Raw genomic sequence first — 20,299 nt, forward strand, 5'->3', positions numbered from 1 at the left:
ACTCAGGATTAATGATTTTAAACACTGTCTTAGACCTGCGACCTTGTGCCATATTTTTTTAACTTGGTTAAGTTGCATCCATCCTGGAGGGAATCCCAACACAGCTGCCCCCCCCTTGTTTGGGCCAGGTTAGGCACCTCACTGTTGCTAGCACTGCAATACCTGGTGGCCTCATGCCATCCTGTTGCACGAGGTCAGTGATGCAGAGCTGGAGCTGAGGCTGCGTAGGAGGCTCTCATCCAGTGGTGATAATTTTGAGCTGGGAAGATCTGGACTCTGATAGCAAGCACTGATATATTTTATAAGAAGCAGCCATTGCCCAAGAGCCGTGGATGCTGAGCATGGCATCATGTAGTTGAATCATCAGCCTTTTGTGGATTTAGTTCCAAGTGACTGGATAAAAACAAGGACTTTTGAGGCAGATCACCCAAATCCGAAGCTAACACCAGTCTGTAGGCTAGGTCTCTTCTTTCTTTGCTTCAGTGGCACCCTTATGTGATCAGATAAAGTTTTTTTCATGACTTTGTCACTGAAGAAGTGTATTTAATTATCACTTGTATACACACTATGAAGAATGGCTTGTAAAAATAATTCGATAAATACACTATACACTTAAATTTAGATCACTCATATCTTCTTGTACACAACCTTTTCTGTGAAATCTTTTGTTCTGCTAAAGAATAATGGCCTTTAGCCATTGACTTCAGTAGGACTTAAATTTTATCCTTATGTAGTATCTTGCATTTTCTCTGCAAAACAAAATCTATACAATATACTTAGGCTTTTGTTGCTGTGTTTTTAATATTCTTTATTTCTGTAAAATATAGCTATAGTATTTCAGTAAAAAAGGTATTGATAGAAGGTCCTGAACATTTTCCAATATGCCTTCTGGAAGCTTTAATATGCTTAATAAAGCTCTTTTAAAAAAATGAAATGAGTTTACATTTGCCCATTGTGATCTGTAGGGTTTTCTTTCATTCTTTCTATTCAGTAAGGAATTTATCCTCCTAGGGTTTCTACTCCTGGCTCCATGTACGTGGTAATACAACTCGGTTGTAGCCTCTTATTCCAGGACAGCCATCAGGACCTCCTTGCCACACAGTTTCTTTGACATTTTCAGTGATCTGGGCCAGCCTGACTCACACCTCCAGTTGTGTGGGCCCATAATGAGTCTGAAAGTGGCTGAGAATAACCTGGCAAGGATCTGACAAGATGATTTTCATACTGTCCCATCAGGTCATATCAATTAATTCTAGGAACAATGACCCAGATCCTCAGCTGTCCTTACTGCAGGAGCTGATGCTAAGGCTCTTTGTCTAGCAGAAAACCAAAACAAGCTTTTTAGATCATAAAACTCTGTTAATACAGATAAACTTTTTGATAAAAAAGCTTTTTGTCCAGCTATCTATGAAAGTCGTCTGGAAAAGAGACACCTTTCCTAACCTGTCCATGAGGGCAGAAAAAGCTACATTGGATAAGTAGTTCTTTACGGCTTCAGAGGTCTTGTAACATTAAGCAGCTACTTCATTTAACCTATTCAACCTCCTGTCATAGAAACATATACTGTCTGTAAGATTATGGCCCTATTTCTATCATGTAGGAAGCCAGGCTATTTTAATATAATTTTGGAGATTATGGCTGGTTTTCAGTGGTGGGTGTCCTGCCTCTTCCCTGTTACCCTACCTCCTGTCCCCACTGTGGGTTCAAACCACAACATCTCACTAATCAATGTGGCAAAGCAATGCCAAATAACTGTGTACTTTTAAGCATGTGAGCAACCCTAGAAATGCTTCACTGAATCAAGTCCTGTGAATTCAACACCTTGTAGGCTCAAGCTGTAATCCAGGCTTGGAAAACTCTAAAACTTCCCTAAGAACATTATCAGTTATTAAAAATGGTTGCTGCAATATGAAACATTCATTAGAAAAAGCTCTTGTGAAGGAGTAGAAGCTGCCTGTGCATCTAATTTAGTGATTTGTGTGGCAAATGGAACACAATATTCATATTTACATGCATGCTTAAGTCTGGAAAGCACCTGTGTAGGAAAGCCAAGAGGTGTGAGTGTTGTACCATAAACACATGTACTAGGCACATGGGACATGTTTGGGATACCAGAGGTGCAAGAATGATTACTAACACTTTCATTGGAGTGCAATTATTAGATGTCTTTTATATTTCATTAGCTTGCGACACTATTAGAAGCAACTGCCCATTGTTTCCAGGGTTGCCTGAACTTCTACGAGAGCCTGATTTTGATGCTGAACCATCATTCCCAACAACCACAAAAGAAGCCAACAGACCAGGCAGCAACACAGCACTCCCTGCAGCCACGTCCTCCTGGTGAGGCATGAGTGAGGTTTGATGGGGAGGTGTGACAAATCCAAATCCATGGATTGGATTTAGGTTTATCCCACATACTCATTTCTTATTTATAGTTCCCCTCACTTTTTCTTTCCCTATATTTAGCTTTCCAAATTTAAAGGCACGGGGGAGGAATTCAAATACTTCAACACTTATTCAGAAGTGGCAAAATTTGTACACCTTCCCACCTCCCTTTTTAACAGAATGATAAAGCAGCGACTCTGCCACACTACTAGAAGGGGACACTTTCCACCATCACACGTCGTGCCAGATGCTCCTTTGCCACACATAGCGTTGTCTTAGCCTGGGAAAGGAGCAACATGGACTGCCCGAAAGCAGGGCTGATGAGCCAGGCTGGGGGACACAGCTCTGCAAGGTCAGCTCTAGATTTCAGCTCATCACAAAGAGCTTTAGTGCTTTTTATTTCATACCACTAATGAAAACCTTATTCAGTGAGGTGATAGCCAAGAGGATGCCAGTACCCAGCACTTAAGGAACAGGGTGTAAAACCAGGCTGTCTTGTTACATGAGCACAGGAGGCTGCAGTTTTCAGGTTTGTAACCATCACCGGTGTGTATTTATGCTGCTCTGGGCAGTCCTCCACATTCAGCACACAAAGGAGCTCATGGCTGCAAAGGGGAAGGATGTTCACTGGCAATATGTGCAGCAGTAGAGCAAAATATAATTGACCTTCTTTTAATATGAAGAATGAACCATGTCCAGAAAGTGCAAAACACAGGAGGAGAGCAGAGAGGTCTGGAACCACAACTGAGTAGAGGTAACTTGGTAGTAACTGTGTTAATAACAAGCAAGCAAGCAATCAAACAAAAAAAATGAACTGCCAACCTGTATGTTTGAAATATGCAATCATTTTAGACAACACAAGAGATTATTCAGAGGGACAGTTCCTGTGGCAGCTGACACCAAATTTATTGGGCTGCATTCGGAAAACGCCTAGTAGACAATACAGGGGCATTCAGATTACATTGAGGAATGAATTTAAAAGACGACTTCCGTGCCCTCTGCGGTGACAGTGACATTGACTATCAAACAGCACTATTTAGACTTATCAGAACCATGTGAGGGTGTTTTGATGAGTGACATTCATAACTGTCAGCAAAGCTTCCCATAATGGCGGTGCAGCTCAGAAACAAAGACTCGATTTGCTGTCTGCTTTGGCACTCGCTAGAACATTGCTATGCTTTTGTTTGTGTTTGGAGAGAGGCTCATTTACATTCTGACACCAAAAAAAAGAACAAATACAGGTAAATGGGATCTTCTGTGTCACCATGGTCAAGACCCTGCTGTCACAGGTAATGGCGTCATATAATTCCTTTTATAGAAGGTACAACCCATTGTCCTGCAGAGCCAAGCACCCGTCAAGGTGTGACCCTGCTATGACATCTGTGCCTGCAACTTCGGTGTGTCTGCAGAGAGTGAATCTCCACATGTTCGACAGTGCAGGTGTCTAGAGGCTTAAACATGATCCTACATGGCTTGAGATACCCAAGCCCTTTAGCCCATCAATCAAAGAGTTAGAGAGGATATTTATACAAGGGAAAAATTGTATGTCCCCTCCCTCCAAAAAGGCATAAATTTGGACAATATTTTAAAATAATCTTTCTTTTTTTAGTATTTATTTATTTGTTTGTTTATACTTTATATGTTCTACTTTCTGAAACATACTCTACATCTCTTCAACTTTAGTATTACTGATGAATTTGGAGTGAAAATGCTTCCTCTAGTGACTTCCCTTTCTTTTCTCTTTTTAAACGACTTTATTCAGACACACTAACTTTACACTGAACTTGGCTGTCATAGCATGCTGTTTCTGTACTTTTCAAAAGCATCTTTTCCCCTATTCCAACATTTTTGAAACGCTACAAAGTCATTTAAGCGTTGTAGATCATATTTTAGTCAGAAATTCAAGACGCAGTTTTGCTGGACAGCCTGAGAAACCTCTTACAGCGCAAGGCAGACAGGGAAAGCTTCAGCGGAGCAACACCATGCCTCTTGCAGCAGGGACCGGGCAATTCATGGAGACTCTAGCACAGACACTGAGGTTTGCACCTCTAAATATAACAGTCCCTCCCAGTGCTCAAAAGATTCATTTACATTTTGAAATCTCTGAATTCATAGGTAAGTCAGTGACAGATATTTGGCCGTAAGTGTCCAAGGCAGCTGACTGTCCCCATCAGCTGTCTTTGGGAAACTGAACACTGCAAAGGACCCTCTCTTCAGAGACCGCATGTCCAGCACTGCGGAAACTGCCTGTCTGCAAAGGGTTATTAAAATCACACCAGAAGCTTGCATTTAGCTGAATTAGTGTTTCCCAGCCAATGCTGTGGGAAAGGCTAGAGGCAGTCCCAGCAGGCCAGCATATAGTTTAAAGCCTTTTGGTGAATGCAGCTCTGTTTTATGTCTTACCTATTAAGGCATACGTGCCCAGCAGATTTTAGGAGGGGTAAGAAGGAAATACGGCTATTGCTACAAAGGCAGCTAAGAAGTATCTTATGCTGGAAAGGATGGGGGTGTCCCTCAATGCATACACAGGAGAGAGTCCTGCACTTTGCCCATAGGTACAGGGACCACAGTCTACATCTACTTCAAACTTACTATCTGATAGTCCTAATGGTGCAAACCCCTCAGCTGGTACTGCCCATCATCACACCGTGATCATCTCTGAACAGTCTATTTTTCACTACCAACTCCCCAGCCCATGAATTTGTCATTTTTCACACCAGAGTAAATCTGTGGGAAGAGAAACACAAACAAACATGACTTCCCATAGGCTCTCCAGAGTTTTGTAGACTTCTGTGTGCTCAGCGCAAAGGCATCCCACCAAAATGTGTCGCATGAAGAAATTCCCACCTTCTGAGGGAACACTGCTGTTTTGGATAGGCACCAAACAAGAACGAGCTTCTATGCTTTCCTGGTCAAATCCATTGGCTTCTGAGGAGGGGATGATATCCATTCACCAAAGACATCAGCTTCAAGGTCTAATTCTGATGAAACTCGGACACATTGGATTCCTTATGTATCCTGGATTCCCTTTGATGTGCAAAGCAGAGTTGTTCAGTGCCTGCTGCTAGTGACAGATGAACTTGTACAACTGAAATGAAATAGGAACAAGCACATCCCTCGTACTGCAGGGCTTGGCATTCCCTTCCTGGACAGATGAGATTCTTAAGTAGTTTTTAATCAGTATGTAATCAGCCCCAGCCATTAGTTATGCCATCTGATCACAAAACACAACTCCAGAGAGAGATCCTTAGTATATCTAGGAGGATCCATGCATTATTAAGTGAAAAAACCACAGACTCTACCAATCACCCATTAATACTATGTATAATAAGTGCTTGTTGAGCAAACTTGCCAAGTCTAATTATTCTACCAGCAGACGATGGGGGGTTTTTTGGCACTTCTACAAGTCTAATGGAAACCACAGTAGGCCTGCTCCTGCAGAGGCAGCCTGGGGAAGAAAATCTCTCTGATGTGCTTCAGACTTCCCAGATAGTCCCTATCTTGCGTGCACATGCATGCACCCATGCCTCAGCCTCGCTCCAACAGATTGGAGGGAAAATCCTCAAGCTAAAGCCTTGTGTGCAAGGGCTGCATTCCCTGGTGATGTAAGGACTGATGTGTTGAAAGACTGCGAGTCACTTAAATCTGGTGGTAAGAGGGAACCTCAAAGCATATTTGGTGGTGCCAGGTTGGTCCTAGCCAGGTGCCAGTCACCATGTGAAGAGAGAAGGGAGCTTCTTTCAACCCTCACTTCCAACCCCAGACCACAGCCGGGGACTGAGGAGGCAGCACAACTTGCTCTCCACGGCTGGGCTCTCCTCTCTGCTCTTTCAGCCAGGACAATCCATGTAATAAAGTTTGTTCTCAGCTCGTGACTGGGGGCATGATGTATGATGGTTCATATTTCTTATTCCTATGGACTTAATTTTTTTTGAGATCTTTTACCATTAGTCCCAAAAGTCAATTTAACACTGAGATTGTGGGTATTTATGTGGAAAGATTTTTGAGCACACATGCTCCTTCATGAGATGTTGTGTTCTCCAGAAAGTCTGTCAAGAGTCTGTCGGACAACAGTGCTAGTGGGTTGATATGGGGAAGATGAATGAGTCCTCATATCTCGTCCAAGAAGTTAAAGATGACTGTGCTGATTAATTAAGACCAGAAGCAGAATGTCCCTGCTGCTCAAAGGGTGAGCTACAGCCATGTGGGGCTTCTCCTCCGTGGCGTGCAAACGTCATCTGTATTACAATATTTAAACAGAGGTCTACAAGGAGGAATCATCACCTTTCCAAAGATAAGCCTCCATTTGGAGACCTCCATCAATGGATTGGCTTAGAAAATCCCAAACATCCAGAAGGCTGGTGTCCTTCTCACTAAGCACAACATTTTGGAAAACAGCCTGACTGTTTGGGTTTATCTTTTTCTCTTTTCGTTTTTGTTAGCAAATGATTGCCAAACTCTTTATTTACTTTTTTAAACAAAAAAGATTGTGAGTGCAATGGCTAGAAATATATTGAATTCATTTACCCAGTAGATATTTGTCCTCTGACTTAGCTGTTACAGATATCCTTCAAAATACAGCATTGTGTAGTACATTCCGGTATGAAACATGAGGGACAATTATATCATGATTTCAGCTTTCAGCCAGAGAAGATAGTAGTTACACACTATATAAATAGAAGTGCTTTGTAATTCCAGTGTACCTAGGCTGTAGCTAATTTACTTGTATTCTGAAGCGTGTCTGAAGTTAGTAATTAGGGCCAGTACATGATGAAACACTAGCAATATACTTACCTTCACACAGTGTATTATTTTTCACTCGTATCTATCATGAACTTAGATGTTTTCCAGGGATTAATGATAGGCTGTGAAAAGTTGATAGCCTGAAGTTCAGCAGAGAGCCATTAAACTGGCCTGGTCATTAATCCCTAGAAAATACCCTACACCAAGGTTATTATAAGGTGAATATGGAAAATAACTTTCCACACATGTTGATTTTTGTCTTAGCTGTTATGGTTTTGACAGTGTGTAGAAACAACACCCCAAATGCAAGTGACTCCCTCTCCCTTGTGTTTGCATGTGCTTAATGTTAAAGAGGATGAATCGTCCCTAAGTTCACCTTTGTACATCACTAGGAGATGCCAGTAGAAGACCCTGAATAGACAGCTTGTATTCCAGCAAGTCTGTCTTAGCCACAGTTGTCTGACAATGTTTGGAGGTTAATTTTAGACTGAACCTCCATTTTCTGAAACGTGTAATTCCAGCTTCTGTGAACTGAGAAACAACACTGGCGGCCAAGTAAAAATATCCATTACCAGGGGAATATATAAAAACACTGTTTCATCAGTCATTCTGCTCACACGATTCCCTCCCAGAACTGAGGGTGGTAATGAAAGTAATTTAACATACATCTATAATTAATTTACTACATTCTTCCTGCTGATGGCAATCATCTTACCTAGGAAAGTTCATGAAATTGATCTTAATGCGTAAAAATAGAGATGGAAAAGCGTTAAAGGCAGCTAAATGTGGTTTACTCCTAAGCATGTAAGCAGTTAAGCACTGTTTGGAGAAATGTTTTGGGGCTCATTTAGCAGGAGCCATTACCTGTGAGAAACGACGGCAAGCACACAAGCTGAGCAGGGCTTTCCCCTCGACACACGCAGTTTGCAAGCACTGATGAGAGCAGCAGGTCTTTGCTCCTGGAGCTGCTCCTGTTTTGCATAAAGTGAACAGAAATGTGAGAGTAGGTTCAAAGAGGCTTTGCAGAAGGGGACAAACCTGCTGGACAAAGCTAGAGGCAGCACCAGGGACATGAACTGCACCAGCTCGTGGCTGTTACTCCAGTGCCATTTTAAGCCATGAGCCCAGGCCCTGGGCACCCAGTCAGAAGGACAACTCTGGCCAATGTGCAGAACATCCAGATGTGCAGATGTGTCGGGGCACTCTGTGCACTGCACACACAGTTATCTGTGCATGCATTGCATGCAGAGAACAGATACCGTGTCATGTGTATATGTTTGCAGGCTGTGTATAGGCCTCCCTAGTGGCTTAAAAGCATTCTGGCATTGCTGAGATATCCCTGGGTCCTTGTCTGTTAGCCATTATCATCTCACCAGCTGTGGCTTTTCTGCACATCCATGAGCCCCACACTCAGCTGGGCTGGTGGCCGCTACCCTCCCAGTGTCTCTACACTCCTAGAGCAGCAGAGCACCACTTGGGCCTGTCAGCCCGGTAAGAACTCATACATTTATCTACAGACCATGAGCTGCACTTCCCAGAGACCCTATTTTAAAATGCCAGTCATGACATTATGACTTTAATACAAGCTGGAAAACCTAGAAAAGCAGAAATCCATAACAAAGAATACTTCGATACTCTTCCAGCAACTATATAAATACGCATATAAATAAGTAAGAAGACTTTTAAGTGTGTCTCCCATCACTGTGACCTCCAAACGAGAGAGTACAGTAGCCTTATCTGGATGGGGGTCAGCGGAGGAAGAGTTATTGCTCCCTTTAGTGCCCCCTGCAAGGTGGAGCACAGCCTGTCCTGCCTGCGCTGCAAGAGGGGAAGGAAATCCTGCATGGGAAATGTCACTCCTCCTATGGAAAAGCCCCAAATAGCATAGAAGTAGGGCAATTCTTTCATTCCCCTACACCTGCCTGTGCATGAGAGAGACTACTGAATGGAAACCTGGCCTCTGCAGCCAGGGCTGCTCATTGCAAGCGCGGCGGGGAGAGGAGGATTCCTTGGCAAGGCTCAGCGAGAGGTGTTTTCTACAGGCTGCTTCCTCCGAGTGCAAAGCTGTTGACTGGCTTCTCCTTAGCACCAGAAAGAGCAGGATGTGTCAGGCCCGTGCTGCCGGAGAGAGAGGCATGAATCAGCCAAAGGATCCATACAGATGGCAGCGGGTCGCTGCAGGACTTTTATTGCCCGTTGGCTGTCACACTGCTCCTCATCACAGGGCAACAAATGCTTTCAGTGCTCACCGCTGGAGCCGTGAGAGGGACAGACAGTGGCAAAATGTAAAAAAAGGCTCTGAAGCCAGCAAAAAGCATTCAGGGTTGCTTTTGAAATTCTGGGGCGTGAGCCCTGAATACCAGCTTTTCACAGTGCCCCCATGGCAGGAGCCTGAGAAAGCATCTGCCCCACCAAAACCCAAACTGCTCTCCAAGGAGGTACAGGAAAGTTGCCAAAATTGGGGAACTTCCTCTGCACAGGTTTGTGCTCCCAGTTTATGCTGGCATGAGAGCCTCCAGAGGCCCCTGCCCAACTCATGGCATGAACTAGTATGTTGTGCAAGACCTGCACACCTTCCTCACTTTAACACCGAAGTTACATTAAAATGAAAAAAGCCATGTAGTTAACCCTTTTATTATAGACATTAAGGAAATTTCAGGACATATAAGCACCATATGGAAAGGCTGAGACCTGCCCTGACTGGCTGGTGGATGGATGGGACTTGCCACCACTCTCTTGAGGAGCGAGGTCTCTTTCTTCCCATAGGCACTTGTCACTCGGGAGGCGTTGCTGCAGGGGACAGCCCTGCTTTTGCCAAAAAGGAAAGATTTCAGCAAGAGGCAGGAAAAAAGAGATTCCCTGGACTGAAAGCACGATTGAGAACTATAGCTCCTTCTCAAGCCAAAATATGGACATTGACTATGGCAGCACAGGTCAGTGAGGAGCTCAGGGCAAGCCGCTCGCTATCCCTGGCTGAGCTCCACTACCGAGTGAGAGATGCCCTAAGACATGCTAATTCCTGAGGTTTTAAAATGTGAGGAACATCAGAGGGATTGCATTCACCTAAAAAAGGGGATCTTAGTAGTGCCATTGGTGGGAGAAGAATTAGACCAGTGTTGGAAACTTAAAGAAAAAAACAAACCTGCCCTTTCTATAAATTCCCGTATCCCTCCTCTTGGCTCCTTCCCACTACATTGCGGTTATGTGCTGATTAGGTGTTTCTGTTTTTCCCTGAAGGGGTTGTGGTTTGGGTGATAATATTATTAGTTGTTGTTGTGAGATGCCCAGCTGGGGAATAGATCATGGGGTGTTAGCTTCTGTACAGGCAGAATGAAAACTGCTTGGGATGGGAAGGATGTGATATGCAAAGCATCCTTGAATGAACTATGCTAGATCAATTTGAAGTATTCTTAATCATATCTTCTTTAACTAAGAAAAGGTAATATTTTTTCCGGAAAAAAAAAATCATCACCTGTTTCAAAGGACAACAATGGATGAAATATTTTTCTGAAGTTTGTAGGCTTTTCTCTCTAGACTTACGTGATGTTCATCAGCAAACGTTATTAAGCAATGATTACTAATGGAACATACAGAAATATACAGCAGTGCTGTGTGTTTTATCAGCTAATAAAAGAAAGCCCTTAGATTAAGGATGTGTGAGCATATATAATCACGTAAGTGATGTTCTGAATGTGTGGTTTCTGTCTCAGTGACTTGTCAGCACTATGCAGAACACAAATACATACAATGACTGAAAAAGCGATAGTATCGTCACTATTTGTCTTGCAGCTTGAGAACAAATTAGTGGGTTTAGGTGGTACAGCACAACCCAGAGGGAAATGATTTCTCCTGACAAATCCAATATTATATAGCCCTTCAAAGTACATAGTACTCATAATGTTTGTCTATTTTGAAATGTGGATTCCTTCTTTCCTCCTTGTTCCTATGAGTGGTGGCTAGAAGGTGCCTGATTTTCCCAGTTGCCTTTTCAGAGAGTCTGACTGAGAAACCAGAAAGCATGAACCAGGCACTAATTGACTGGGGCACATTTGAGCAAGAACTGCTTTGCTGCCTGGCTGATGGCACAAGTGTGCGCTTTGCTTAGTGAGGAGTTGCATTTTCCTATTGGAAAGGAACCAGCCTTTTTTCCTCCAAAGAACTAATGTCTTTTTTTTTTTTCTTCTTGTTAATAGCATGGCAAATATTATGCATAAAAGGCCACTTTTTTTTATTTTTGTTACAACTAAAAAGAAAATTGTTTCAAACAAATAAAAAATACTTCATGTCTGGCTTTACCTTTTCGCCTTCCATCAGTCATAGGAGGAACAAGATTGGACATCACAGAGAAAGTAAAAAGAAACCAAGTATCCAACCGAGAATAAAAAAGAAACAATTGATTTGAACCAGAATCTTAAAAATTCTAGACGGATGTTTTCCTGTTTTGTCCAAACAATTCTTATTAAGAAGCCCAACACAGGAGCAAGAGCTCCGCTCCAAGAGACACACGGTAGTGCTGCTACAGAAACAGCCGCTTCGCGAGAGAAAACACATTCTGGTGTGTTACTTAAAGGCGACAAAAACAATCTGGGCAAATTTTCACCCTGCTCTGGGTCGCGGTGCTGGGAGAGACACTCCGGCAAGACAGCCCTCACCTCCGCGAAGCAGCGGTGCGGGAGCGGTCCGCCCGCAGCCGCGAGCAGCCGCTCCGCCCGCAGCCGCTAGAGATCAGCCTCGCCCCGCTCCTGCCCGCCGCGGGCTGCCCTCCGCCCGCCCTTCGGCTTGCCACGCCCGACTTCTTTCTTCTTTTGAACGTGCATGCCCTTTCCAGAGCGTTTTCAGCTTCCCCTCTGTGCTTTCCCCCATCACTTTCATCTGGGGTGTCATTAATTAGCTGACAGCACGATAGATACAGTTTCTTGCAGGGAAATTTTGTGCATTTCTCCGCAGCAGAAATGCAGAACTCCCTCTTTCCCCAGGCTGTTTGCTTTGGTTTAGCTGGTTTTTTATACTATACTCTGTTACAAACTTTTAGAGTTTTGTTTCCCCCCTCCTCTCTCCCCCGGCTCCTATCTGCTGTTAGATGACTGTGTTAGTGCTATGCCTGACATTTTCCTTTCTTAGATAATGCAAATCTGGGAGGGGGAATAAAAACAGCCAAGGAAAAGGATGTTTTGCCTTTCTGCAAGGGCACTCCCATCCCAGCCCGCTGCCTGCTCTCTGAGATTGGAGGCAGCAGGCAGCATGACAAGCCCAGCACTACCCTATATGCTTGGGGCAGGGCTGGTGGGCACCCATCTTCCACCTGCCCTGTGCCCACACCACTTCACTCGCGCGCTGGGGATACTGGGGGCAGTGATATTGCACTGCGCGATAACCAAAGTGGCAAAGCAGTGTGCAGTGGCCCTCCATAAGAAGCAACTCAGCAGATGCTTCCCCTGAAGCAGAACTCTTCCAGCTCCCGCTTAGTGCCACACTCAGACTTACTGCTGCAATTAAGCTCATAGTTTTCCTGTTTCGGATATTTCAGAACTTCTCTGATCATCGCTCATTTTGGACCTCGGAAATATATTGAATATGATGTGCCGAAGTATCCAGCTGTGACAAATTGTTGCATAGATGTGGGAAGCATGTGGAATACAGAAGGATGAGAAACGTCAGGAACTGGACTTCAACATAATTTGTGTTATAGGACCTCAGTTATAAGTTTGTCTCAGGCAGAACCACGTTCACCCTCAGGATTTGTCCCAGTGCTGTACCAAATAGCTGGGATTTTCCTCCTAAATGAAGACCACCAGAGTTAATGTGCATGCCTGTGTGTGCACATATTTATGTTCATATGTGCATCTCACATGATATGTATATGTTTTGAGTGCACGCCTCACTATTAGAGTGAAACAGTTAATCTGCAATAAATATTTTTAGTTCACTACAGTCTTTTCTGGAAAAATGTATAGCAGTTCTCATTATGCCACACTGCAAAAACCTGCCTATGGGTTGGCTTAAAGTGATGAGGCTGCTCTCCTGATTCTCCAGCTAAAATGAACACACTGAAAATGAAAGTGAAAATGAACAACGTGGCTGTGTGGTAAGCTGAGGGCAGATGTGGGCTCAGCCTTCTCCTGCTGTGAGCTGGCCAGATGTGGCAGCCCCCAAGGAACCTGCTCGCCTGAGGTCACTGCCGCTCGGGAAACGATGCTGTGCAAATACCTGAATGGGTGGATTTGAAAGCCACTCTCTTCAGGTGCTGGGAACTTTCCTCCTCCTGCTCATCTCTGGGAAACAAATTCGGAAAGCACAGAGAGACGGCCAAAATGAATTTATGAATTCTGCAGAGATTTTAGTGTGCAGAGCTAGAGCTGACAGTTAGTGTATATGGCATCAAACGTCTCTTTTCATACTAGAAGGACAGTTATCGGCCACCCAGAAATTCAGATTCTAACACCTGTATCTACCTCAATCTTGAAAGCCTAAAGTGCTAATATCCGCACATTAGACTTGTGATGAGCAGGAAGGCTCTTTGAAAAGCCAAGAGTGACAGCACGTGACTGCTGGGTGATGGAAACCAGACCAAAAGAGAAGCCAGCCCTTCTGCCGGATCCATAAGCCGCTAACCCAAAGTGATCCCTGCAAACTGGGATGGGCGCTTGAGGGTCAGAGACCGAGTGGGAGGAGAGAGAACTGAGAGAAATGGGAACAGTGCAGGAAGTGTCAGTTCAAAATAACCTCCATGGCCACCCAGACTGAGAGCTTTTTTCTGCTGTCACACATGGTATGTAGGCACGTGTTATTCTTATGTATTCATAAGAATTATGCATTCATGCAAAGTCCTCATGACTGCAGGGGACAAGAATGGGCCTGGCATTATAATATCCATTCCTGCATGTGCGCACACATGCAGAGGATTTTACGAGAAAGATGGCAATATCTGAGAACCTAATCTCTTTCAAAGAGAGAAAATAACCAGGAAACACTGGAGTGAGTCCCAAAAGAGATGTCACTGTGTCTAATGTGTATTTATGCAGCTATTTAGAGGCAAACGAGAAGCAGTGATTATGTATAGAATAAAATGGAACAACAAATTGAGATTGTTTTAGCTTCCGCTCTATCTGATTAGCCAGGAAGAACAACAGACTGATATGCTCTGAACAAACAAAAATATGCTAAGCCTAAATGCTCTGGTCCTTGGGGGATTCATTTTTATTTACTACATGAAACACAGGGGGAGAACAAAAGAGATTTTTTTCGAATCAGCTGGGAGGCTGGGCAGCCCAGGCTGAGCCGGTCCTTCTGGGCACCTACGTGCTGCTGAAGTTCATGGGACTTCTCAGTGTCACTTCTCTGCTCCTGGGATGAGAAGTCCTCAGTTAATTGTAGCACCAACAACGGCAGCTTTGCAAGTCAGCCCTGACAATTGGTGGGAATCGTAGCACAAAAAAGGGCTGCAGCACAAGATATTCCTCTCCTAAATGCATTTAACGGCAGAATATTAGGTTGAATAGCTGAACTTGATGCCTCAGGGTCCCCCAGCTCAGATGCCTGCTCAGTGCTGTGAGACATGAGTCAGATGCTGAGAGAATGAAAACCCATTACAGATACAGCCAGACTGAATGGAAAGCAGTGATTTACAGGGACAGCCAGTGGTCTTTCCAAACCTCACGCACAGCTATCGGGAGCGGTGAAACCCTGAGACGATTGGCATGATCACAAGTTGTAACTGGGGAGAATTCCAGCACCCAGGTTTCAAAGAAGCAAGCAAATTGTAATTGGCATGAGCTCCTCTCTAGATGGCATCTCAGAAAGACCGAAGTCACCAACCCATGGCCTTGCTCTCATAGAGCCCTGACGGGCACACAAAAGGGATGTGCTGGGGTTGAACAGGAACCACTGGATGAGCTCTTTGGAGCTGCCTGACTTCATTCATCTACCTTTAGCACATACCATGGAATCACAAATCACTAATGAGCATCCTTGCTCAGTGCACCAGGTGATGATATATATTACCAAGGCTTAGGTACTACATTGCAAGGGTAACATGTCTCAGATAAGTGACAGAGTGGCTGAAATAACTAGTTTAGTGGTAAAGGTGAATGTTTAGTAGCTTTTTCATGCAGCAAATAGAATCCTACACCAACAAAGTCCTCATGAGCTAAGTTATAAGTAACACGACTGGAGCAGACTATAAGACTGCACTGAACAAGTATTTTGCATACCTGCAGCCATCAAACAAACCTTTCATGCAGCTGGGGAGGACAAGCTAAATCTTGTTTACCTCCTCCTCTCTTGTAGGGCCACGCTGGTGTGGGTACCCGTCAGGGCATAATGCAGTGCAGCAGCAAGACATTCAATTAATTCATCACCGCCAGCCATCGGAGCCCTGCTCCCTCCCTGCTCTGTGGGGAGACGCAGTGCTGTGCACAAGGTAGAAAGCCTGAGTATACCCCAAAAGCTGCAAAACAACTGAAATACGGCTTAATAAATGATGGATTTTGTTCTGTCTCATCAGAATATAGGACACCAAGTGCTTCACTCTATTAACCTATCCCTGGCTCCTTAAATGTTTTAATACTATTATTTCAGTTTCTCAATTTTGTTTTATATAGAATCAGAAACTGAGGTTTCCCCACAAAAGGTGTTGTGCTATAAACACCATTACAGACGTACTTAACAAATGGTTGAATAAACACACTGACGCAGAATAGAAAGAACTATTCCTACTTAGAGTCAATGATATGATTTTCAACTTGCAAAAAGATCCTGTTAAGTATAAAGAAAGGTCAGCAGCATAATTCTTTGTTCCTTTCCCCAAAAAGGGAAGATTCATCAGAAAAAATATCTATGGTTTCTGCAAACACGCTTTAGCGAATTTCTAAATGAAGAATGGCAATAGTTTTACAAAGCCTGGCATGGAAAAGGTCATTCGTGGAAAGGAGAGCCACTAATGCAGAACCTGAGTGAAACAGAAGCGACTTAATAGAATATGTCAGAAAGGACTGTTCAGCTGTGTTAATAACAAGGCTTCTGCATTTTATTATTTTTTAGCGTATTTTCCCAAGCAAGTGAGGTTCACACAATCATACTCCATGTACCACTATGTGTCTATGTCTGTTCTCCCCGAGTAATTTTTGAATCCATGGGGCTGTCTGCACCAAATTTGAAAGGGAACAGCAGTTTCAAAGGCAACTGAGATCTTCTGGCTGTCATGAAAACAGGTGCTGCTATCCCCGCTGATGGAAAGGTTGCAACCAGACCTCATCCTCACTCAGCCATGGAAAAGTCCACATGGGGAAAGATGTTATCAGGACCCCAAACCCAGGAAAATGTTCAACTGGAGTCTGCCCCTTCCTGGCTCCCAGAAAATCCAACTACAAAGTACAAAACGGTAAGAAATCAGCTTTTATTAGTCCTTATGCTGAAGGAACTACTCATTTAAAATTCAACATTTCTGAGCAAGTTCTGTAAGGAGAAATCTTTTTACTTCTGACTTTTACAAACAGATCTCAAAGCCATTGCAATAAGCTGTTAGGCTGTTCACTGCTGAAAACCAGATCTGCAGAGGACATGGCGGGAGAGGTACAGGCTGTGAAAACTTTTCTGTAACTTATGGAGCTCAGGGAGGTGTTTCACCCCTTGAGCTCGCAGGGGAGAGCGGCCCCAGGGAGAGCTGCAATCCCTCCTCTACCATGAATTTGGAAACCCAGGACGTCCCCATGTGACTGTCCCCATGATGCCTTCAGAAAAACTACAAGATTGTTGTCCTCTGTCCTAAAGGTGTCTGGAAGATTTTGAGCTAGATTCTTAATCTCTGTAATGGGGAAAACCTTTGGTGGAGCCAAGGGAAAATCCTATAATTTACTAAGCTGGGTGTCAGCATACTGTGTCTTTTCTAGGCTCAAGGACTCGGGCAACTCTCTCTTGGCAGCGCAAGGTGTTGCCCTTCATTGGGCATGCGTTGGTCTTTAGACAGGTATAGGACCCTTATTTTGTATGGAGGAAGGATGCTCCACCTTGTGGCTTTGGATAGCTGTGTTCAGTTTTCCCGTAAACATGTCACTTAGTGCCCGAGCTTCTTGGCAGATAAACATTTGTATCTCACTTTTTTCTGCACTGACTGTATTGAGGTTACTGTGCTGTTACAGCCAAGCCCTGTGATCACTCAGCTTTCCACCACTTGATGCAATTCAAAACACACGGCAAGTTCAAAGCGCAGCTGGGGATGCATTATCTCCTTCCCAGCGGGGCGTGACTTTGTAAGAGTTTGCAGAGGAGGCTGCAGAGGAGAGGTCCTGGCCTCTCTCCTGCTTGTCCTGACCATCCCTTCTTCATTTCACACCTCACAAGCAAACCAAGTGCCCTTCTCAGCTGATAGCTGAGGGTCTCTGCTGTGTGACCCTACATTTCCCCGTGACAACAGGCTTTTGGGGTGTGTGAGAGTTGGATGCTAACAGCCAAGTAAAGCAAAGCCTCTCCCTAAAGAGCCCCTCTCTCCATTCCCCAGGTCCCAGTCTGACATGTGGGGGTAAATGCATGAAAGACTGAGGTATTCAAAGACCACACCACAGAGCAGAGACACAATAGGTAGACCAAAGACCTCAAGCAATTCCAGTCATACAACAATATAAATCCCAGAGCTATGTATGGCAAAGCAAGCCCAGCCTGTCCTGAGAGACCCTGCTTCCAGACTGGAGCTACCCTTTCTACATGGTGTTGCACTGCCTCATATAAAAGTTCCCATTCAAGCCAATGCTAGGTTAGGTTTCATGGGTAGGTCAGGATTCATTTTATGCTGTGAAGTACAGATATCCCTGACAGAGTTCCCTTTGTCCCAGCCTCAGTGATGCCTCACACTGCCCTCCCAGATTTTGGAAGGATGAAGGCAACCATCCTATTAAAGCAACACAGTACTTTGGTGCTATCCTCTGCAGGACAGGGGAGGCAGCTGGGAACATTATTTGCAGGGGTAAGGAGGAGGCTGATTGAATTGAGAAGCAGCATTTGTAATCCTGATTTGAGGAAATGCCTGTGTTTAACAGGGCATTATGCCCTCCATTTATCTGTCATCTCTTCCCTTCTTCAGCTGACCAGTGAGGTTTTACATTGGCCAAATTTGGCAGGCTTCATTTTGTGTATTTACTTTTTCCTTGTCATCCTTGCAAACAAATGCACGTATCACACACTGACTAGTTTATCTATATAGCGCATACAGACTATCATCTCTTATGAATGCACCAAAAAGGTCAGAGCATTCAGCTTGCATTGCAAATCAGCACCAGTTATGTACTCTGACAGCACCAGATGTCAGCTCCAAAATGAACTGCATCTGTTCAGCAGTACACGAGGAGCAATGCATGCGAGGATGAGACTAGACTCTTGAATGGCCCCTCAGAGCCAGGGCTGTGGACTTGCATTGCAAATGCAGCAATGAATCCATCTGCAGACAGGTTTGGACTTCTCTCCTAGGACTTGTTGCTCTGCTTAAGCTGAGTTGAGAATGAGCACTGCAGGTAAAATACACCAGTCAGGCAAAATAACTGACCTTGGGGCTGGCCTGAGTGTGGCAATTCCCTTTCCTGGCTCTGAGCAGCTTAGGTGCGCTCTTATTTTTCCATCAACTGTTTCCTATTCCAAATCCTGCTCCCCACCAGCTAGGTGTTTTGAGACACCCCACATTACATCTACACCAGCCCCTTGCTCTGCCTGTTGGTTGGAGCAGATGACTTCTTTGCTGGGCTTTTGGGACAAGGGGGCTTGTCTACTCAGCCTTTCCAACCTATTGCACAGGTGCCTCGTGCCACATCAGTGGGTGGTCAAGTTTAGCTGAAGTTCAGAGACACAGTGTGCATCAGCCTGTCCGCCTCAGCTGCTCGTCCCCATAGTCCTGCTCCTCCAGAAGGAAGATGGCGTTTTCCTAACAGGTTACTGGAAACATGTTGGAAGGAGTCACCCCCCACTGATAAGCAATCCAGAGGATCTTGGTCTGTGATGTATTTGGACTCAGCTGGTTGAAGGGGTGCTTGAGCTACCCTGTTACTCATGTGCGGGAGTCTGGGCTGGGTTTTGCAGTGTGAAGAACCTTGTTTGCACATCATTTCAATCAAGATCTGACCTGACTGCGACTATGTCGATGGGAGCAGGGCCAAGGTTTTAGATGGAGCTATGAAGTTCTGTGCTTTGCCAAGCAACTCCTCCAATTAAAACTTTTCTAGTATATTTGCAATCCAAATAATTAGCACCCTTGAGATATCCATGGCCCTCTATAGATTACCAACTTCTACATTTACAGTAACCGCTGCATTCAACAAGCATTTCAGAATAAAGGCAGTAGCACAAAAACGGAAACACATATCTGCTTTAATGTTACTTGTTCGTAAGTATTTAAAAACATCATGCATTTTAATATCTGTGACACACTTCCTGCCACCCTTTAGAAGAGGTATGATGTTATAGGCTCAAAGTGGTTTCCTTCCTCTTGTCAAGTCCTCAAGTAGCATCTACGTACCAGAATGCCAGTTTTCACCGATGCCGGGGGAAGAGCTGGTTTGGTAGCTACAGCCGGGGCAGGGCTACCGGCCCTGCCCCAGAGCATCCAGCCTGGAAGGGCTCCTCAGGGTTGTACCATCTGAGCTAATCGTGCCCCTTGTGAGGCTTGGCAAAATACATGCTCATGAACATGACAAGGATAATTTGGCTTATTTTGTCTGTTTGATTTTTTTAAGATAAGGGCAAGGAAGGTTTTCCTTTCCTCCCTTGCACATTGCACCTGACATGATAGATCTTAGAACAGTAATGAGAACAAGTTAATATGGGACTATATTTTCTTTTCTTATAATGAGCTTTGTCATGGAAATGGATTGATTTTATGTCACTTTCTGTTCTCTTTATAATTTTTATGGGTGGAACAAGGTAGCAAAATTTTCTCTCTCGTAAATTCAATACAAATTTGCCTTAGCTTACGTAACTCGGTGTTTATTTCAGCCACCTATTTCACTGCTCCCCTGTTTACAGCCTGGGAAAGAGGGGAAATGGTCAGTCAATCAAAATCTGGAATACTGAAAAGGTCACAGCCATCCTCACAATACCACAATCCCCTGCAGCATTAGGCATCTCCCAGCTGCTGCATCGCTCCAGATGTGCCTCACTCTGTCTTTCCTGTAGTTTCCTCAGGCCCTGGAGG

This window comes from Gavia stellata, chromosome 12 (assembly GCF_030936135.1).
Source record: "Gavia stellata isolate bGavSte3 chromosome 12, bGavSte3.hap2, whole genome shotgun sequence".
NCBI lineage: Eukaryota > Metazoa > Chordata > Aves > Gaviiformes > Gaviidae > Gavia > Gavia stellata.